At 40.5% G+C, this 23412-nt stretch overlaps 1 protein-coding gene across 9 annotated transcripts in view; it reads right to left on the bottom strand.

Moving 5' to 3' along the window:
• KCNH8 (potassium voltage-gated channel subfamily H member 8) overlaps positions 1 to 23412 on the bottom strand; it is a 447861-nt gene that overhangs the window by 288327 nt on the left and 136122 nt on the right. The gene's annotated exons all lie outside the window — the stretch shown is intronic.

Here is a 23412-nt window from a genome sequence, read left to right as displayed (position 1 = left end):
TGTGAATTCATTTGAACATACTGCCAAGTTGCTAAAGGCCAACAACTGGATTGCTTCTTAGAAAGCTCTTTCAGCTCTGAGAGATATTTCCAAGCCAGAGCTTCTAGGTGGAGCAAAAATACTTCTTCCTTTCACATTCAGAGAGGTCCCCCCTTTATCCCCAACAACAAGCACAGAGATTCCTGACTTGTGTGCAAGTTGCCAGCTTTGTCTGCATTCTCTGTGGCCGCCTTTCCAGCGGCTCCTCCTGGCCTTTTCTTGCCAGGGTTCTGTGAGGAGGCACTCACCTCTCTTGGCCTCCTTATTTACCTCCTTTGTGCCTGCATTGGTCCAGCCTCTGAGAGGCAGCTGTGCTAGAAAAGACTAAGTGCAGAGGGAGGTCGGTGAGTAATCTTCCAGACCCTAGTCCTGCATTCTGAATTAAGGTGAATTAAGGACAACTTGGTCACTTTCTCTGCAAGCCTAAGTTGATTTAGTAACCCAGGAGAAAACTCCAGAATGCCACGCCCTCCATGTAAGCTATTTATTTAAAAAGAAAAAACAAATATCCTAGCAATGGAGCCAATGTCTAGAAACAGAAAGGAGAAGATGGGGTCAGAGGTCTGAGGAAACTTGGAATAAAGGGTAACCATGAGGTTGGAACAAAAGGGCAAAGAGTTCATAGGAGACAGACTCATACAGCATCTCAGGGCTGTTCCTATCTGGGAGCAGTCCAGGGCTTCATTTGAAACAGCAAAAGAAATATTTTAATTCCGTCAGCAAATCTCTATTAAGCATTTCTTATGTATCAAGGACTGTTCTAGGAAAGTAGATACCAAGATTAATATGGTACCCGAAAGAAAGTCCATCCTCAACTGCGCACAATCTCATGGGTGAGATAGATGCATCAAGAGAAGGTTACAACAGGGTGTGTCTCAGTCAGTTCCATCTGCTACAGCAAAACACCATTCATAGACGGGGTGGCTTATAAACAGACTTTTTTTCCTCACAGCTCTGAAGGCTGGGTGGGCTAGACATCTGAGGTCAGGGTGCTGGCATGGTCAGAATCTGGTGAGGACCCTCCTCAGGGATGCAGACTGGTGGCTTCTCAGTATGTCCTCACTGGTGGAAAGAGGGTGGGTGAGCACTCTGGCCTCTTCTTATAAGGGCACTAATCCCATTCCTGAGGGCTCCACCCTCATGACCTATTTCTTGGCGGACTCCTCCACATACCACCAAAATGGAATTAGAGTTTCCACACATGAATTCTAGGGGGGATGAAGGCCTCACAGGAGAGACAAGCTTTTTGTTTGTTTGTTTTGTTTTGTAGGGCTGCACCCATGGTGTATGGAAATTCCCAGGCTAGGGGTTAAATCAGAGTTGCAGATAATGGCCTTCCCCACAGCCACAGCAACGCTGGATCCAAGCCTCGTCTGCGACCTACGCCACAGCTCACAGCAATGCCGGATCCTTAACCCACTGAGTGAAGCCAGGGATTGAACCCGCATCCTCATGGATACTAGTCGAGTTCATTTCTGCTGCTCCACAATGGGAACTCTGAGACAGGCTTGAATTGTATCTTGATGATTTTATTAGCTTAATATGGGGTGGGGGTGGGGTGGGGAATACCATTTCTGGTGGGGAGAACGTGAAGTTCCAAGGCACAAGGCAAGTTAGAATGTGGAATATTAAAAAAATAAATAAAAATAAAAAACAAAATAATGAATCAGGCTGAAGCAGGGGGTGTGCTGGATGGGAATGATGAATGGGGGGAGGAAGGAGGTGGAGAGGGGAAGGATGTGTTTGAAGAGATAGACGACAGATCAGAGCAAACTCATTAGGTGGCTTCATAGGCAGGTTAAGGGATGCACATTTATCCTGAGAGGCAATGAAGACCCACTGAAGACTTTGTCATAGGGTGTGAGCAGGTCTGCATGATATGGAGATTGTGAGAAGACAGGACCTGAGAGAGCACCACTGGAGATTGGGTAACCAGTACCAAGGAAGTGAACAATTGCCATTCAAGCCCTGAATCATGAGAATCTGAAGAAAGGCAGCATTGGGAGGAATGGCTTCTCTACATCAGAGCTAAAGGGTCCAGCCCTACAGGTCTGAGTTTCTGGTACCAGTTTTGGTGTAAAGTTAATGGGTGTCCTAGATCACAGCTCTGCTTGTATATACATGAAACCAGTCAGTATTTTATAATTATTCAGGTTGAGAGTATACATTTAGCATGTCCAGAATGGTACAATTTTTGGTGTTCATTTAGTAACTCATAGATATTCAGCCTCTCAGGTAAGATATCAGAGAATTCGTCATAGGATCTCTTTTTAGGTGGTGAGTTGTCCCATGGCCTTCTAGGAAGATGAAAGGGACTGGAAACCAGGCCAAGGCTATTTCCCCAGGGCCAGGCACTGGATTCAGGCATGTAACTGTGAGGTTACTGTTGCTGGAAAGTTTGGGGAGTTGGTTGTTGCCATTCTGTTATTTTTTTGGGTAGTCTTTTTCCATTTGGGAAGCATTTTAAAAATAAAATATTCTTTTAACAATTGTTTCTTTGGGGAGTTCCCGTCGTGGCACAGTGGTTAACGAATCTGACTAGGAACCATGAGGTTGCGGGTTCAATCCCTGGCCTTGCTCAGTGGGTTAAGGATCCAGCGTTGCCGTGAGCTGTGGTGTAGGTTGCAGATGCGGCTCAGATCCCGCGTGGCTGTGGCTCTGGCGTAGGCCGGTGGCTATGGCTCCGATTGGACCCCTAGCCTGGGAACCTCCATATGCCTCGAGAGCGGCCCTAGAAAAGGCAAAAAGACAAAAAAAAACAAAAACAAACAAACAAACAAAAAAACAGTTGCTTCTTTTTTCACAGACCGCTAGAGAGATTCTCCTTGGAAAAAGAAGGTCTCATTGAAATGGACATCACCATGGTCACTTTGGAAACTTTTGGGTGTCCTGACATAGCTCATCACCCACAATTATGTATGGGCTTCAGATTCTAATGAGCTTTCCTATTCAAGGCTGTGGCTAGATTTGCACTTGTTGATCCCAACAGCACAGTGATGCTCCCTTTGAGTCTGAAGCATTTAAAAAAAATACTTATTAATTAGTATACACAGTCTTTTTCAGTTTCTTTTCCTTTCTAGATTATGATAGGATATTGAATAGAGTTCCCTGTGCTATATGATAGGTCCTTGGTGGCTATCTATTTTACATACATGAGTGTGTATATGTTAATCTCAAACTGCAATCACCGCTCCGACTTAGTGGATTCTTACCATGTCCCAGTATGCCACTTAGCCCCCACCATGAGGTACGTATAGCAAGCACCTGGGAAATCCAGCCATCCCCTCTCGGAGGCCAGGGCAGGTGAGGGAGTGCCACAGGCCTCCTGGGTTGGGGGGGGGTGGTCAGCTTTGCCATTCCGCTGGGCCTGACTTAGTGTTGCAGAGCACAGGGGTCAGGGGTCAGACTGCCAGGGCCTGGAGTCTGACGCTTCCACTGAACTTCTCTGTGAGTCAGTTTCTTTAACTGTGAAATGGGGTATTACTACAATCTCCCTCAAAAAGTTGATGAGAGAAATAATGGAAACAGCAACCCAGGCCAAGAGCAGAACACAGAGCTTGGCCTGCCGGGAACTCTCAGTAAATGGGAGCCATTACCTTTTTATTATGTGTTATGTCATATAGGTTTTATGTCTGCGTTAAGTCAGGAAGGCGGACCCTCAGGAAGTGAAGGTCTGTAGGAACCTATCCAGCCAGACCATATTGATAATGGCTCAGCTGCAACAGGACACTTCCTGGTGAATTCATTGAGACCTGAGCTACGAGTCTGCTTGCTTTGGTCTGATCCTCTTGGTTGGAGAACTGGGGTGAGCACAGGCCCTTTCAATAAATGGTCTGACATAAAACTGCTTGTTGATTAAACAACGTGATCCTAACTGTGGGCCTAAGCAAAAGAGTAGGCTCTCTCTCAGAGTGGCTTGTTCAGACATATGAGAAGTGGACCAAAAAAGCTGCCTACAGTTACAAGTGCAAAGCCTGAACACAGAAAAGTGAAGAGATCAACTGCCAGGTAGGCTCTTGAGACAGGCTGTGTGCGCATCCCCAAGCCAGGCTCTTTACCTTCAGTTTCCATCACTTTTAAGTTGCTCATTGTGTTTGCATTTCTGAGCTTCACCTCTTGAATGCAAGAGACACAGGAGATAAATATAAAATGCTAATTTTCTATCAAGACTGAAGAGACATAGGAGAATCATCACAACATCACATCAGCAATGCTTTTTTATTTTGGGACAGGCGAAGTCTCAAGTAAAGCCTCAGAGGAATCAGGCTGGAGAAGTGGCTGAAAGTAGTGAACTATGGGGCCTTCCCAGGACAAAGCCCCACATGTCCTCCTCCTGCCTCTTCTCTGCAAAAAAACTTTAGCCAAAAAACAATTTTTTTTTAATTTTTATATTTGTCTTTTTAGGGCTGCACCCATGGCATATGGAGGTTCCCAAGCTAGAGGTTGAACCTGAGCTATAGCTGCCAGCTTACACCATAACCACAGTAACATGGGATCCGAGCTGCGTCTGCAAGTTACACCACAGCTCACAACAATGCTGGATCCTTAACCCACTGAGCAAGGCCAGGTATTGAACCTGCGTCCTCATGGATGCTAGTCAGATTCATTTCCACTGAGCCATGATGGGAACACCAACAATTTTAATCAGAGAAATGAGAAACATGCAGAAACAAAGGAAAGCAGTCAAACAAGACAAAATAATAAGTCAAGGACCTTTAGTTTCTCCTCAAGGGTTATATAGATAATATTCTGAGCTATATCCTTTGAGCTGTACTGTAATTACTGAAGTCGGGAAGAAGTTAACTACACGATGACCAGACTGTAGCCATGACAGAAGCTGCTCCGTCTTACACAATTCCAAGAACTGGCCTCAAGGAAATAGGAACATACTGACTCTGGAACTGAAGATTAATTGTACGTAAAACAATCAAGATGACACTGACCAGACCACAACATGACCAACTTCAACAGGACTGCCAGAGCTGGCGTGCTGTTCTATAATAGTCCCCTCCTTCTGCCTATGCACCCCTGAAACTCCCCTTTCTAAGCTCTTGCCCCCAGGTGGCAATGGGGAGTTGGTTCTTTAGGATGTTAATCCACCACCCCAAGACTGCCAGTTTCTTCAATAAAGCTATCTTTCCTTTTATCATTTTCTCTATATTAGATTCTTGAGCAACAAGCAGCCAAACCTGAGTTCATAACATGGTTCTCTGGGGTCTTTTGGGGGTTCACCAGTTGCATGTGGAAGATCTTGGACCAGGGATCAAACCTGAGCCACAGCAGCGACCCAAGCCACTGCAGTGACAACACCAGATCTTTAACCCACTACACAAGACAACTCCAATGGTTCTCTAATAACTTAGTTGTAGGGAACATGGTCCCTATTTGGTGGGCATTTAGACATGAAAACTGCAAGTTTTACAAGCATCAGACTTAAATGTCCTCTTTCCTATTGCTACACACACACACACACACACACACACACCCCAAATCTATCTCTACAAATCCAAGTGGGTTGTTTTAAAAACACGACTGCATATTTCGGGCAGGCTTCCTATCAAGAGTTGGGGTCCAGGTGCCTGCCTCATGAATCTGGGTGGACTTGTGACTGCTCCGTCCACAATACTAATGTGGGATGGAAGAAGTTAGGCTAGAGGATTTCCTAAACTAGGTCATGAAAGGTCTTGCAGCTTTTGCCTGCTTCATGGAACACTGGACCACTTGCAGGCCTCTGTGCTAAGGAGGCTATGGGCAAGCACTTCAGTCCACTGTCCCAAAGGATTCCAGACTCAAGATGCCAGGCATGAGTAAAAGCATGTGATCCTAAAAAGCAGTGCTTGTCCCATCTGAAACCATCGAAGAACCAACATTTGCTAATTCCAAATGGAAGATGAATTATTCAGCCAAGCCCAGCTTGGGTTCCTGACCCACAATATTGTAAGATATGATAATTGCTATTTTAAGCCGCTAATTTTTTTCCCCGCTCCTTAAGCTGCTAATTTTTTTCTCCGCCCCTTAAGCTGCTAAATTTTAATATAGCTGTTACACAGAACTAGATAGCTGGAGCACTAAGTGAACTTCCTTGACCCTATAAGCCTGTAAGAATGTAGGTGCATCCACTTCACACACACACACACACACACACAAAATTTCCAAGGTCCCATCTTCACTAGCTTTTCAGAGAACCCAATAGGGCACTTCACAAGTATTTCTAAAATCTAGAGAAAATGTCCCCACAAATGAGTCTTCTTGGCTTCCAAGCATATAGGACTGAGTTCTGCATTGTGTCCCAGGTCCACCTTGATGCCCTCAGTTGCTGCTAAAGGCGCCATCCCATGCAGACCTCATGTCCAGGATGCTATGGTTCTGACACCCTCAACAGCTTGAGGAGACCTTTAGGAAAATACATCCCTTGCCTTTATACCACCTCTGGGTCTGGACTCATCTGAGTCCATTAGAGGACGACATGGGGAAATAACTTTGTTTTGCTTAGAAGTGTCTTCCTTTCTCCCCAGGTCTCACTCAACCCTAGGATAAAGTTTCTTTTATTGTCTGTAATCTCAAGCCTGGTTTCTCTAGCTCTAGTCAAACAGATTCTTGGATGGCCGGCTTGCCCATTGTTCTCTAGATGTGGTGAAAATCTAAAGCAACTACAAGAGATGCCTGTGCTAGAAACCCTCATATCCACAGAAGATGCTCATTTAGACACTGCACTTTCCATTACAAAGCAGTTTCCCTTTGATCATTACATGGCTGGGCACAGCAAAACACCCTGCTCTGAAATCTGAAACCATTCTATGGGCAATGTTACAAGCCCATTTCTCAACCATCACATGGTGAAGTCACATATGCTGTGCATTTAAAATGTTAATTAGGAATAATCATGACGTTCTATGACCCCGAGGTTTTGCCTTTTTCTTTTTTTTTTTCCTATATGAAGCTCCAATTCTAAAATATCTAATGGGCATAATCAAATATTCTAAAAATATTCTGCAGAGTCATACTGAATAACAGAATGTAATAGAAATAAGAATATCTTTATTTTAAACTTAGCATGAGAAGAAAAGTAATGGTTCTTATTATAATTATCTGCCATGACCAGTTCATTGTAAAAAAAAAAAAGGGGGAAGATCCTGAAGAAATATGTTTCATCTCTGTTTGCTTGTTTTGTTTTTGGCTGCACCTGCGGCCAGAGGAAGTTCCTAGGCCAGGGATTGAACCTGCACCACAGCAGCGACCTGAGCCACAGCAGTGACAATGCCAGATCCTTAACCCACTGAAACACCAGGGAAATCCCTCATTTTCTTTTTTTTATGAGCGGCCCTCATAATTCTGAGGATGAATATGTCTGATTCAGGCATTTATGTGTACACTGGAGTGAAGGCATGAGGCCCGATTAGGTAAATTAGGTATGCAAAACTCTGTTAGTATACAGAGGACTTCAGGTGGTAAATAGAAATAACTTAGATTTTCATATCTGTGAATTATTTTAATTTGTACTGGGAACAAAAATCTGTAGTTAGCAGATCAAACCTACTTTGGATATTTTGGGGAAAATGGGTAAGATACCATTAACTGTCTCCCCATTTCTCTCTTACTCTCTCCTCCTCTCAGATCTCCTCCTTGTATCTCTCCAGTCTTCCTAAATCTTCTTCCACCCATTCCAACCCCAAAGAAGTTCTTTGGCTTCCCAGTTTGAGCTCCCTTCCTACTCTGCTACATTTTATTTACTGAACTACTTATTTATTTATTTATTGCTTTTTAGGGACGCACCTGTGGTATATGGAGGTTCCCAGGCTAGGGGTCGAATAGGAGCTACAGCTGCCAGCCTACGCCACAGCCACAGCAACGCCAGATCCGAGCCGAGTCTGCGACCTACACCACAGCTCATGGCAAAGCTGGATCCTTAATCCACTGAGCTAGGCCAGGGTTTGATCCCGCAACCTCATGTTTCCTAGTTGGATTAATTTCCCCTCTGCCACGATGGGAACTCCTATTTACTGAACAATTTAGTTTTTTAGCTTCTGATTTGCATCTGAATATACATCTAGCAGATGAATAAACAAAAGTACCCATTAGGAGGCATACTCCCTAAACAAACATATGAAAAACAATGATAAATTAATAGAAATAAATTGTTTTTGCTGTCATATATATAAATAGACATATTCGTTTGTATTTATTTATATACATGTATATCTGGTCCATATGAGAGAAAGTTGAAATATAAGTACATTTAAAAAGAAAAACAACCAACAGATTCAGCAGATTTTTAAGGAAATGTCTTTACTACAAATCTTGTTGGAAGTTCCTTATGTGCATTATAGAATGGGTATAACTCATTCACTCCGAGAACACTGTGCTGAATGGAGCTTGCAAGTAGCTTATTGGAACCATCTTCATTACAAGTCTTTGAAATACCTCACTACTTGTGTAAATAGTGGGTATTACTTTCAAACACTGAAAAAACAATGAACTGAACACAGCATGCATCACCCTCTTTGAATATTTAGCAGAACTCACCAGTGAAGCTGTCTGGTTCTGCGCATTTGTTGACTGGGAGGTTTTTGATTACTAAGTCAATTTCCCTACTAGTCACTGTTCTGTTCAGATTTTCTTTTCATCAAAATTTAGTCATGGTAAATTGTATGTTTCTAGGAATTTATCCATCTTCTAGGTTTTCCAATTTGTTGGCATGTAATTATTTATAATATCTTAAGACCTTTGTATTTATTTCTGTTGTATCAGCCACACTATCTCTCTTTTTTTTTTTTTCTTGGTGAGTCTAGCTAAAGCTTTATCAATTTATTTTTTCCAAAGAATCAGATTTACTTTCATTGATCTTTTAAAATGTTTTTTTGTCTCTATTTCATTTATTTCCACTTTTTTATTATTTCCTTCCTTTTACAGCTTTTGGGCTTTGCTTACTCTTCTTTTTCTAGTTCCTTGAGATATAAAATTCATTTACTCGATATTCTTGTTTCCTGAGATAGGCCTGTGTAGCTATGAAATTCCCCCTTGTGAAATTTCACTTCTGCAGTATTCCATAGATTTTGTTATGTCATATCTCTGTTTTCATTTTCCCTAGGTATTTGGATTTCTCCTTTAATTTTCAAAAATTTGTAGTTTCTCCAGTATTATTCTTTTAATTGATTCTAGTTTCATACCACTGTAGTCAGAAAAGACGGCTGCTGTGGTTTCAATCTTCTTGAACTTATTAAGACTTTTCATGGCCTAACATGTCATCTATCCTAAAGAAAGTTCTATGTGTACTTGAGAAGAATGTGAATTCTGTTTTTGCATGGAATGTTATCTTGTCTGTGTTTGTGTGTGTGTGTGTGTGTGTATATATATGTATGTATGTATGTATATGTAACACACAGACAACACATATATACACACACACATATACACACATATATATTCATTGCATTTGATCTAATGTATGTTTCAGGTCAACACTTCCTTATTGATTTTCTTCTGAATGATCTATCCATTAATGTAAGTGGAGCATTTAAAGTCCACTACTGTTATTTTATTGAGTTCTATTTCTCTTTGTAGATCCATTAATATTTGCTTTGCATATTCTGGCACTCCTATGTAGGGCCTATTTATATTTATAATTGTTATGGCTTCTTGATGGATTCACCTCTTTATCATTACATAGCGCCCCTCTTTGTCTTTCCTTGTAGTCATTGTTTTAGTCTTTTCTTGTCTATTAGGAGTATAGATACACAAGCTTCCTTTTGTTTCCATGTCTAGAAATATCTTTTCCCATACTTTCACTTTCAATCTATTTGTTTTCTTCCTTCTGAAGTGAATCTCTTGTAGGTAGCATATGTATGGCTCTTACTCTTTTATCAATTCAGCCACTCAGTGTTTTTTGACTGGAGAATTTGGTTCTTTTACATTTAAGTAATTATGGATAGCATATGTATTAATGTTATTTTGTCAATTGTTTTATGGCTGTTTTGTAATTCCTCTCTCCTTTTTCTCAGTCCCGTGTGGCTCGATAACTTTCCTTATTGTTATGCTTAGATTCCTTTTTCATTTTCTTTTGTACTTACTATAAATTTTTGCTTTCTGGTTACCATGAAATTTAAATATATCATCCTATGTATGTAACAGTCCCAAACAATTGATAACAATTTGATAACAAGTTAATACACAGTTTGCAAGGCATTCCAAATTCTCCATTTTTACTCTTTCCCTGTTTTATTTTTGATGTCACACTTTACATCATCTTTTATTCATCCCTTTGCAAATTATTATATTTTAATTTTATGACTTTTTTCTTTTAACCTACATAGCAGCTTTTTAAGAGATTACTCCACTACCTTTACTATATATTTACCCTTTCCAGTGAGATTTTTACTTTCATATGTTTTCTTGTTATTAATTAAAGCCATTTCTTTTCAGTTTAAAAAAAGTCCCCTAACATTTCTTATAAGGCTGGTTTAGTTGTGATGAATCCTTTAGCTTTTGTTTGACTTGGAAACTCTTATCTCTCCTTCAATTCCGAATGATAACCTTGACATATGGAGTACTCTTGGTGGAAGATTTTTCCTTTCTCACTTTGAGTATGTCATTCCACTCATTTTTGGCTTGCAAAAGTTCTACTGAAAACCCTGTTGAAAGTCTCATGGAGTTCCCTTATATGCAACAAATTTTTTTCTTGCTGCTTTTAAGATTTCCTCTTTATCTGTCACATTTATTTATTTATTTATTTATTTATTTAATGTTTATGGCCGCACTCATGTCATATGGAAGTTCCTAGGCCAGGGACTGAATCCAAGCCACAGCTGCTACCTACACCACAGATATAGCAACACCAGACTCTTAACCCACTGCACTGAGCCAGGAATCGATCCATGTCTCTGCAATGACGTAAGTTGCTGCAGTCAGGTTCCCACTGCACCACAGCTGGAACTCCTCTTTATCTGTAAATCTGACATTTTAATTATAATGTATTTTGGTGTGGATCTCTTTGGGTTCATCTTCTTTAGGACTTGCCTTCCTGGACCTGGATCTTTGATTCTTTTCCAAGTTAGCGACACATTCAATCATTTTTTTTTTTTTAAAGACTTTTTTCTCTCTCCTCTGGGACCCCCATAATGTGAATGTTATTCTACTTGATGTTGTCCCACAGGTTTCTTAAGTTATCTTCATTTTTTTTTTTTTCATTCCTTTCTTTCTTTCTGTTGCTCTGTGTGGGTGAGTTCCATTATTTTGTCTTCCAGCTTGCTAATCCATTTTTCTGATTCATCCAGTCTGCTGTTGGGCCCTGCTAGTGCATTTTTCAATTCAGTTACTGTATTCTTCAGTTCTGTGACTTCTGTTTGGTACTTTCTTACATTTTCTCTCTATTGAAGTTCTCACTGTGTTCATCCATTCTTCCAAGTTTGTTCGCATCTTTATGACCATTACTTTGAGTCTTTTATCAGGTGGATGCCTTATCTTTGTATCACTAAGGTCTTTTTCTGAGGTTTTGCCTTCTTCTTTTGTGTGGTACGTATTTATCTGGGTCTTTATTCTGCCTGACCCTCTGTTCTTGGTTTTATGCATTAGACAAAGTGACCTATCCCAGTCTTGAAGGAGCGACCTCATATAGAAGATGGAATTTGATTTGAACTTGTCTAAGTTAGCTCTCAGTTGTCTCTGGAACCTTTGTAACTGTCTAAACTGCCTGATTATTATTGATATGCCTCCTTTGCTGAGGTTATGCTGGGACATGTCAGTGTCCCAAAAGGGAGGGATCTCATTTAGCACCTGGTTTTAGGTTGATTGGAAGCCAGACCCTCAGGCAGCAGCTTTTAAAGTATACAAAACCTTACAGACTTGCAGGATCGCAATTGTAATCCCTACAGGTCTCCAGTCCCAGAGATCTGGAGGTGTCCCATGAGTGACAGTTGTAGACATTCGGGCACTAGGTGAGTGTATAAGCTCCTTTCTGTAACAGGTCTCATCAAGCTGTAGTGAGGCTATAGGAGTGCGAGGAGATGATGTCCCCCTCCCTGCTTACACTCTCCATCTCCTTGGACCGTAGGTGTGGGGGGAAGCCTGAAGTCCGTCCCTCAGGCTGAAGTTCTAGGACAAGTAAATCAGCATTTTTCACAGAAAGATGGGTTGTGTTTCAATTTGCTGCCTGTGCAGCTCCTTAGGGGTGGTGGCCTGCCAATAACTGTCTTTCCAATGGTTACAGTCCTATAGAGCTCAGTAACTTCAGTCCCCTTGGCCACTAGGACAAGGTCATCAAGGGATGTCCCTGTGTGGACTGTGCACACAGGCTGGCTTTTAGCAAGCCAGCTGGAGAATATGGGGGGGGGGGACCCAGTCACCAGCTTTAGAAAGGTGGCAGGAAAAGGTCTAGACTGCACACACCTGTGAGTTTTATCCAAGCAGCAGGAGAACGCCTTGCTTGTACGTGTGTTCTGGCTTTAGACTGGGAGCGAGAGAATGCCCGCACCATTCATGCTCACCAACCCCACCCAGGTAGCAGGGGAGTGCTGCAACGACCCACTTCTCTGGCTTCTTGAAGGTAGCAGGGCTGTGCCTCAACCCTGACCCCTGCCTGTCTTGTAAAAGAGGTGTCCTCACAGTGCATGTGGAGATTGTAATAATGGCACCTGCCAGCACCTCCATCTCAGGGGAGTGCTTCAACTGTCTTGTGGCCCTTCAGCAGATGCTTTTTGGTTAGCAAGTACGTCTCCTTCACATAGAGTTTAGATGCTTTTCAAACTCCTATTTTGTCATTGGGCCCTGGGGTGAGGGAGACTGTATGTGACCCCTTTCAGAAAGGAATCTCGTGGAATTCACTGGTGGCCTAGGGCTTAAGGATCAGGTCACTGCTGTGGTGCAGGTGCGATCCCTGGCCCCAGAATTTTCACATGCTGTGGGCATGGCCAGAAAAAAAGAGAAGGAATCTCTGTTTTTTAAATTACTTTATGTCCCTTGGACATCAACACTGTTGGTTTTCTTAGCCAGGAATTTTGTGGGCTCGTCTTTCTAGTGCAGCTCCCCAGGGCTCAAGGTGTCCGATGTTGGGCAGCAACCCCTAGTGTCTCCAGGAGAAGTGCTGGATTGGTAAGATCCCTCAATAGCCTTTGCTGCTGTGTCAGCAGTGGGGATTTTGCTGAGACCATGCCTCTGCCTTTTCTACCCATCTTGCTGTGGTCCTTTTAACCTTTGTTGTGAAGAAGTAGTTCATGTCATTTTCAGAGGGAAAGGACCCACATGCAGCTGTACATTTGGTGTATGTTTGGTGTGTCCACAGAAGGAGGTGACTTCAGGATATTCCTATGCCATTATCGTGGACTCCGCTCTCCTTGGCATTAATATTTCTAAACATTTTCCCATGTCATGAGGAAATTAAGTAGAGAAATGTGAATTGCACCAGTGGGTAAAGAAAATGAACAAGGGGGAATGCTGGAGCAACGGCAAGGTGAACACATAGGTCTATGTTCAAATGATTTCTCTGTATCACAATTTCTTCATCCACAAATGTGAGATAGTTCATATTTACTTTGAAGAGTTATTAGAAAAATTAAACAAAATACCATATGTGCTGCTTGGCAAAATATAATCAATTAGATTTATTATTAGTTGGATTTCATGTAACTTTTTATTAATTTTCAAAGTTTAATAACTGTATTTTCATTATATATTTATTAATGGTTACCTTCTGTTTGAAGCTAGTGATCCCAGTTTTCCATTAAGAGTGGTGATTTAGTTTTCTTTTGTTTGCAATTTGAGTGGAAATAAAGGAGTCAACTTAAAGAAAAACATTGAGCAAGTTCAGTAGGTACATGGAAATAAATGACAAATCTTGAAGGTGACATGGGAATGAATGAGTCTGTGAGTTAATAGAATTTTCCACAACCCTATCAACCTAAGATTCTTTTTGTAACAAACTCCTGTACTTCCCTCTTTTCTACTTAGAACTGAAAAAAACGTGCCTACCTATAACACACACTATTTTCAGAAAAATGACATTCTATATTATTAACAGTAATCTAACAGAAATAAAACTGAAGTTGTCTTTGATATAATCATATGCACTTCACCACGAAATGCTCAGGTATGATGGACTACAACAGAAGATGTAATAATGCAGTTGGATAATTGGACCAATATGCAGAGTTACTGTGAATGCAACAGCTCCAAGGGCAGAACTCATGCAGATATGCTGTATCCATGACAAGTGTTGTGAGTCAGTGATGAAATTTTCTGATACAGAGAAGTTCTAAATAAGATAAAAGTTCAATCTTCTCTCACTACACCATGGTTTGTTTTTTTTGTTGTTGTTGTGTTTTTGTTTTTGTTTTTTGCCTCACCCACAGCATATGGAAGTTTCCAGGCCAGGCATCAAATCTGAGTCATAGCTGTGACCTCACCATAGCTGCAGCAATGCCAGATCATTAAGCCACTATGCCAGGCCAGGGACTGAACCCATGCCCCCACAGTGACCCAAACCACTGCCATCAGATTCTTAACTAACCATGCCACAGTGAGAATTCCCTACACTGTGGTTTTATTATTCTTGAGAATAATTAAGTGGGGAATTAAAGCCTTCCAAAAGAGGAATTGTGATAAGATCTAAATTGAGTTTATTAGAAACATGTGTTTTACTTCCTAGAAAGCCTGGTGGGGCATTAGAAACTCATGCAGTGCAAAGTACAGTTCTGTTAACTATAGGTACTATGTTGTACAGCAAACCTCTACAACTTACTCATCTTGCATAACTGAAACTTTGTATCCATTGAGCAACTATTCTCCATTTCCCGTCCTCTCCACCTTTATTCTCTGCTTCTCTTTATATTTTATTCTCTTTATCCTCTCAACCTCTATTCTCTGCGTCTATGAATTTGACTATATGAAATACCTCATATAAGTGGAATCATGCAGTATTTGTCCTTCTGTAACTGGCTTATTTCACTTAGCATAGTGTTAAGAGGACAGATCTCATGTTAACAGTTCTTACCTAAAAACAAACAAAAAACCACAAAGAACACAGGAAATTTTTAGAGGTGGTGGATATGTTTAGTACCTTGATCGTGGTGATGGTATCATGGGTGTATGCATACGTCTAAAGTCATCAAAATATACACATATACCCTTGAAATGTTTTGTATAACAGCTATACCTCAATAAAGTTGAGGAGGGAAGGAAGGAAGGAAAAGAGAGGGAGGGAGGAAGGAGGGGAAGAAGGAGAAAAAGAGGAAGAAGAAAAAAGGAAGGACAAAGAAAGGAAAGAAGAAAAGTCAGTGCTGGACATTTCTTCAAATGAAAGACCATCCCATATATTACAGTATGTCTAGCATCCCTGACTCCTGCCCATTAAGTGGAAAAAGTACTCTAACTTGAGCTAACCCCAGAGATTAGCAGAATGCTCCTAGGAGGTGGGACCATCCCACGTTCATGGAGCACCAGGTTTAAAGCAAGGGCCTTGGGTCAGAGGATTTTTATGTATCTTGGTTTCTTTTTCTTTTTTGTCTTTTTAGGGCATATGGAAGTTCCTAGGCTAGGGGTCGAATCGGAGCTGTAGCTGCCAGCCTACACCACAGCTACAGCAACGTGGGATCTGAGCCAGGTCTGCGACCTAACCACAGCTCATGGCAACGCTGGATCCTTAACCCACTGAGGGAGACCAGGGATCGAACCCGAGTCCTCGTGGATACTAGTCGGGTTCGTGAACCACTGAGCCACAGCGGGAACTCCCATCTTCGTTTCTGTATTTACAAACTTGGGCAAGTGACTGAGATTGTAATTTATTTAAGGTGAATGTAACCTGGTGTTGTTATAGGCTGAATTTTGAAGCCCCAAAATATATGTTAAGAGTCCTAACCTACAGTACCTCAGAATGTAACCTTATTAGGAGATGGAGTCTTTAGGGAGGTACGTTAAGATGAGATCACCAGGGTGAGCACTAATCCAGTACGACTGGCATCCTTATAAAATGGAGAAATGTGGACATAGACACCTATACGGGGAGAACAGTATGTAAAGATCAAAGCAGAGACTACAGTGATGCTTCTTTAGGTTAAAAAATACTGAAGAATGCCAGAAAAACCACCAGAAGGTAGGGGTGAGGCATGGAACAAATTCCTCCTCTCAACCCTTAGAAGAACCAATCCAACAGAACTCTTGATCTCGGACTTCTAGCCTCCAGAACAGTGATACGACAAATTTCTTTTGGGTAAGGACACAGTTGGTGGTACTATATTATGATGCCTCTAGCAAACTAATCCATCAGGATAATATTTTTGCAAAATTAACTATATATATTTTAATTTTCTTGTTAAATCCCTTTGATCACTTGCAGTATTTCCCTTCCTGTTGGGTATATTTAATATAAAAATGGGCTTGAAAGATAAGCTTTCTGTAGAGATGATATGCTAAAATAAACATATGAAAGTTTGGGTTTGTAGATTCAACCATGATGGGCATTCCTGACACAGAGATGACCGTTAACATTTAGCCAAGGGAGTTCCCAGTGTGGCTCAGTGGTAATGAACCCGACTAGTATCCATGAGGATGTGGGTTCCATCCTTGGCCTCATTCAGTGGGTTAAGGATCAGGCATTGCCATGAGCTGTGGTGTATGTAGGTCATGGACTCAGCTCAGAACCCGTCATTATGGCTGTTGTGCAGGCTGGCAGCTGAAGCTCCAATTAGACCCCGTAGCCTGGGAACTTCCATATGCAATACCTGTGGCCCTAAAAAAGCAAAAACAAAAACAAACAAAATTTAGCCAAGAAGCTGGGGTTACAACATGATGTCCCAGCTTATCCATTCTCAGTTTGAGAGGCTGTGAGAAAGAGCAGAGGAGGCCAGATATAATCACCACTCTGTGGTGTTCCCATCGTGGTGCAGTGGTTAACAAATCCGACTGGGAACCATGAGGTTGCGGGTTCGATCCCTGGCCTTGCTCAGTAGGTTAAGGATCCAGCATTGCTGTGAGCTGTGGTGTAGGTTGCGGACGTGGCTTGGATCCCGTGTTGCTGTGGCTCTGGCGTAGGCCGGTGGCTATAGCTCTGATTGGACCCCTAGCCTGGAAACCTCTATATGCCATGGAAGTGGCCCTAGAAAAGGCAAAAAGACAAAAAAATAAAAAAATCACCACTCTGTGAGGTTTCACAGCTTTAAAGTAGAGAGAAGCTGTGCTTTTATCTTACCAATTACTTCATTTATTTTTATTTTTTCCTTTTTAATTTCATGTTTTTAAGTGCAATTTTAAAGATTACTTTCCATTTACAGCTATTACAAAGTACTGGCTATATTCCCCATGTTGTAGAATACATCTTTGTCACTATCTCACAGCCAATAGTGTTTGATGGTTTTTCAGAAACATATGAAGGTAGAAGAGATCTTTTACTTTCTCTTAGGACTCTTGAAAGAAACTGTTTTTAAGACTTTACCTGTGAAGGTGGCTGCCTACTTTTGAGGCAATGTGATAACATAAAGGGTATGTAAGTGAACTCAGAGACTCCCTGTACGTCTATGAGTGAAGGATGGGAGTGCTCACCTAAGGTAGCCTTTATTCTCCCATGGGTAATGAAATAGAGGGTAGAGAACAGTAGTGAATGCCTTGATTAGTGGCGTGATGAAAGGGGAGGCAACAATTAAGAGAGATCTACATTGGTTTCAAGAGCTAAGGGGAGGTGAAGTCATTTAGGGAGCACTGCCAGCCACAGAACTCAGCTATCCATGCCAATAAGGAGAACATCAGACAGATGGTCCAGGCATGAGTCAGTGAACATAGAAGGAGTTAGGGGACCATTTCTACATATGTCATGAGTTCAGATAAGCCCCTAACGTCCCAACAATGCAAACGACAATTAGAAAGAAAGAAGGAGGCGCTAAAAATTTTGGCTTATGAACCCAAAGCCATTCAACTTCATGTGAAAAGATTTTTTAAAATACAGCAGTGGCAGTGGAGACTTTGTTTTGAAATATTCCCAACCCTTTCACAAAATTAAAGTAACTAAAAGTGTAAAATCAGAAATCTAAAAAATACATTATCAATAAAACTACAGGACAATGTGTTCCCAAAACCTGAGAATACAAAATGATGGAAAATTCCAAGTAAGAAACAAAACCCTTGTAGGAAGAGCAGCTTTACAGAAAAAAAGAAGGTAGGAAAGAAGCCTTCTAATGGCCCTAGTTGCTTGGGACTTCATAGTCTGTGAACAGGTATCTACCTACTCCTTGGAGAAGAAACTCTCTGGAAGTACAGGATTCCACACACAGATCTGAAAACAAAACCAGCAGAGCTCTTCACAATCCCGAGTTTGAAGATGACTGAAAATGAACTACAAAAAGATAGGATGGTTTTGGTGTTACCTGAGCCTTCAATGTGCTCAGAAAATCCAGCAGAAATTCTTTGGCGGATGTACAGAACTCATTAAAGAGTATAGAACTATACCAAGGAGAAATTGCTGAAACCAGAGCCATACTTGGTCCCAGAAGGAAAATCAGGGTACATAAGGAAAAGAAATGTTTCAAATGCTAGTGTGAAGAAAGGTCCTCACTAGGAGAGGAGACTTAACTCAGAAAGTATCAAAAAGGTAGCTATATGGTAAAGGCATCAAAAAAAAAAAAAAACTTTTTGGTAAAGGCAAAAGGAGACATAGATTTAGGAAAGATTTCCTGGCACACCTCTATTTCCAATATTCTTAAAAATTGAGAAAAGTATATCTTATTCAAACATGACAAAAGAAAATGATGAAAGATAAAGAAAAAAAAAACTATCTGAATGTACATCCAGAAAGTAAAGACACACCCCAAATACCTCATAAGCACATAAAGCCCAACTATTTCAAGATAAGTAAAAAATTAAGAAAAGTTTATCAACTCTTAAACAATAGCATACCTAGCATACATTGATTTAGAAAGACTGATTCAGAAATAATATCACTGGGTGTATGGGATGAACTGTATGCCCTCAAAACTCATACGTTGAAGTCTCAATCCTCATTACCTCAGAACGAGACTGTATTTGGATATGAGATCTTTAAACTTAAAAATGAAGTCACATGGGTGGGCCCTAATCTAATATGACTGGTGTCTTTATAAGAAGAGGAGATTGGAACAAAGACACACAAACAGAAGATGCTAGAAAAACACAGAGAGAAAAACGCAGCCATCTGTGAGCCAAGAAGAGATGCATCAAAAGAAATCAACCCTTCCAATACCTTGATTTGGGGCTTCTAGCCTCCAGAAGCATTAAAATATATTTCTGTTGTTTAAGATACCTGGTCTGTGGTACTTTGTGATGGAAGCCCTAACTAAGACAGTAGGCAAAAGAATGATATAAATAATAGGAACTAACTGAGCTCAGGAGAATGTATGAATGAAAGATAAAGAACTGAAGGCTGAGGGATAATAAATATAGGTGTGAATAGATACTACAAAAGAAAAGGAAATAACCTGCACAAGTGGAAAAATTGAAAAAAGAAAAAAAAAATAAATGAAAAAGAGAAAGAAAGTGAAAAGTACAGAGGACAGCCAAAGAAGATCCAACACATGTAATACGGGATCATAAAGAGGAAAACCAAAATGAGAGATTAGGTCAATGATAAATAAAATTAAAGAAAAATGTCTCCAAGAAAATGGATATAAGCATATCATATATCAAAGGTAAAATATGGTTCAAAACATTCTATAGCAGGTATCAGTAAACTGTAGCCCGCAGGCCAAATCTAGCCCGCCTCCTGTTTTTAAAAATAAAAGATTTACTGGAAGGCAGTCACACCCATTTGTTTCCATATTTGTTAGGTTGCTTTCACACTATAATGACAGAGATAACCATTGCAATATAGGTGGTATGGCTTGCAAAATGTGCAATACTTACCCTCTGGCCCTTTACAGAAAATGTTTGCTGACTCGGACACATGCCAAAATATATTCCAGTAAAACTACTGGCTTAAAATAAAATGAAATGATGAAATAAAATAAATTCATTGAACATCCATGACAAAACACCTCATCACTTTATTTGCAACACTTTTAGGGTAAAACAATACTTATGCTAGTACATGAGAGAGTAACATAATTGAGATGTTTAAATGAAAAAAGTGTGAACCAAAGGTTTAGTTTTCAGTGAAACAGATCTACAAGTATGAAGGCCACAGTCATACTGTTAATAATATGTGAGCTCAGGGAAATAGTTCCCATGAGTTCTTCCTGAGATGGCTCAGGGAACAAGCTTCTGACAATCGAGAAATGACTGGAGAAGTTTTAGGACAGAATATACGGTGATCACAAAGCATATTTCACTGTAACATTAGGATTAGATGAAAAAGGATAAGATTGATAAAATACATGGAATTGTAACTTGCTCTGACAATGTAAATACAATTATGAAAGAGATGAGGGAGAAACACAAGGAGACAATAAGAAAAGCAGACCATGCATGCTGATTGCCTGATAGATATTAAGTAGTACTAAAAGGATTGAACTTTAAGTTAGCTGGGAGGGAGAGAAAGGACCAAGAAGTGCCTCCTGGCTAATTACGACATTGTTTATGATAGAAAGGACTAAAATCTTTCCAAAGTTGGACTATATAATATAAGCATTTTATATCCAAGATAACTTTTAGGAAAAAAAGCACAAAAATTTCTAAGTAATAGCAGTAGTACTTAAGAGAGAAAAAGACAGATAGATAGACAGAAAGAGCAAGACAAGCCGCATTCTAGAGAAAACACAAATATCTATCGGTAAGGGATTTATTGAATTGACTATGATGGCTCCATATGATGTAATACTATATAGTTGTAAAAAAAGAATGAATGCGCACATTCTAGAAGGAACACAAGTGCCCATCAGTAGGGGATTTATTGAATTGATGAGATGGATCTACGCAATATAATATTATGCCACTGTAAAAAAGAATGATTTCCATCCAGCATATGTTGTTCTGCAAGTTATAGAACAGTGTGCAAAGTATGCTGTAAGAAAAGGAGAGAACCACAAAGAAAGGTATTATTTATATTAAAAAACAAACAATGAAAGGATAAACACCAAGTTGATAAAATGGTTACCCTTGGTTACGTAGCTATATATTTGTTTATCCATAGCAGAATCAGGAGAAGTAAACTGTTTTCTGAAAAGGCGTCTTAAAGATGCCTTTAACTACTGATAAAAACATAATACATTACTCTATTTTAGATAAAGAAAAATTTTGAGTATTATGTTTCTCTGTGAAACTAGTCATCTTCTTAATTATTACTTTTTTTTTTTTTCTTTTTCTTTTTAAGGCCACATTTGCAGCATATGGAAGTTCCTGGGCAAGGGGTCAAATTGAAGCTGCAGCTGCAGGCCTATAGATGCAGTCATAGCAACTTCGGATCCAAGTGGGTTCTGTGACCTATACTGCGGCTTGTATACCCACTAAGTGAGGCCAGGGATTGAACCTGCATCCTCATGGACACTATGTCAGGTTCTTAGCCTGCTGAGCCACAACAATAACTCCATTTCTTAATTTTTAAACCTTATTTTTTCTTGGTGCCTTTAGCGCTTTTCACCCAAAAGAGTCTAAGGGCGCAGGCATTTTTATAAAAAACTAGTCTTTGGAAATTATTTGGGGCTTCAATTCCACCCTATGTTTCATATTTCTACATATCTGGCCTCCAAAACTTCCATCCTTTGGCCTTGCCACCTATACTCTCCTCCTTGCCTTAAACTTTTCTCAAAGGTGTCACATTTGGATATTTAGAGAAGGCTTAAAAAGGAAGAAACACAAATGGACTAGAGAAACCTACACAAGGCACCTGTCTTAGGAAGGACAAGTCCGCAGTCAGCAGATATTTTAGACAAAGACTTTCCTTTTCCCTTTGTTCACCAGATGGCAGTTTTATCATTTTCTCCTAGTCTGCCTTCTTCCTGACGCTTCCATTTTCTTTTATCTCAGGCCCTCTTTTCAGTGATTGTGGTATAATTAGATAGAACTGGAATCCTTTTATTTTATTGCATTTGCAAAGTAGGCCTTGTCTACTGACGCTGGGAAAGTCACAATGATCTGAACTGTGTTCCTGGTGCCAAAGAACTGGGATATCCTGTTCTTCCCAGAGGGGTGCTCTCCAATGCTTCATGACTACCATGTATCCAAAATTCACATGATCAAGGAATGTCCTCCAAGAACAAATAACTTTCAAAAGGAGACAAGTTCCTATGTTCAGGCTCTTACATCACTTCCTAAAAATGACCCCAATACTAACTATTGAAGAGGCCAGAGATGCTGCTAATTATCTGTAAAGCACAGGACGGCCCCCACAACAGAGAATCACTGTTAACAGGGACCCAAGATTGAGAAGCCTTGAATTAGAGCACGGTTGGAATGTTGTAACAGAAAGACGTAAAAACATAGTGTTTCACGTACGAGAGAACCGTAGGCGTCTTTGTCTAGGATGGGAAAAGTAGACCTATTAAAACACCCAGGCCCCTTACTCATTGTTTCTCTGCATCCCTCTAAGGTACCATCCTTGACAAATGGCTGACACTGACTTTTCAGCCCTGTCTTAACATTCTGACCCATAATGTATGAGTTGACTGGGGTTGTCATAACAAAATACCACAAATTGGGTGACAAACAGTAGATATTTATTTTCTCATAGTTCTGAAGGCTGGATGTCTAAGATGAAGGTCAGGACTGAGGTCTCATTGGCTTATAGACCTTCTCGCTGTGTTTTTACATGACCTTTTCCCTATGTACAGGCAGCCTTGGGGTCTCTTCCTCTTCATATAAGGACACCAGTACTATTGGAGTAAGGCCCCATCCTTATGCCCTCATTTAACTTTCATCATCTCTTTAAAAGCCCTATCTACCAATACAGTCTCTCTGGAGTTTAGGGCTTCAATATACAAAATTTGAAAGAATATAATTTAGTCCACAACACCATGAGGAAGGGGAAGACGAGAAACTGGGGAGCATACAATTTCATTTTGAGGGATATTGCCCAGAAGTTGCATAAATCAGTCCGTCTTATATACCACTGCCAGAACTTAGTCACATGCCCAACCTAAGTACAAAGAAGGATGGGCAATAGAGCTTTTAGCTTGGAAGCCTGTGCCAGCTGAAACTCAGAGGGCTATGTTACTAAAAGGAAAACTATTCAAGAAGTAGACAGTATTTTAAAAACTGGAAAATGATAAGTCATTCTCATTTTCAATTTAGCATTTCTACAGTATCATGCCTCTTGGGAGGCCCCCCTCTACCATGGCCCACAGAATAATGGTATCTACTTCACATAGGACCCAAGCACTACAGAAACCATACCCATTACTAAATACTTTTTCATTTAGAAGAGAGTCACCAAACAGCAGGCAGGAGACAACAGTGCTTTCCCAATGGCAGTCTTGAGTCCAGGAAAAATTT

This window comes from Sus scrofa, chromosome 13 (assembly GCF_054392235.1).
Source record: "Sus scrofa isolate SSC_HxYL_T2T_F1_AM1 chromosome 13, Sscrofa_HxYL_maternal_Yorkshire_Landrace_v2.0, whole genome shotgun sequence".
NCBI lineage: Eukaryota > Metazoa > Chordata > Mammalia > Artiodactyla > Suidae > Sus > Sus scrofa.
The sequence above is the reverse complement of the archived record's forward strand: the minus strand, read 5'-3'. Positions and strand labels throughout refer to the sequence as shown.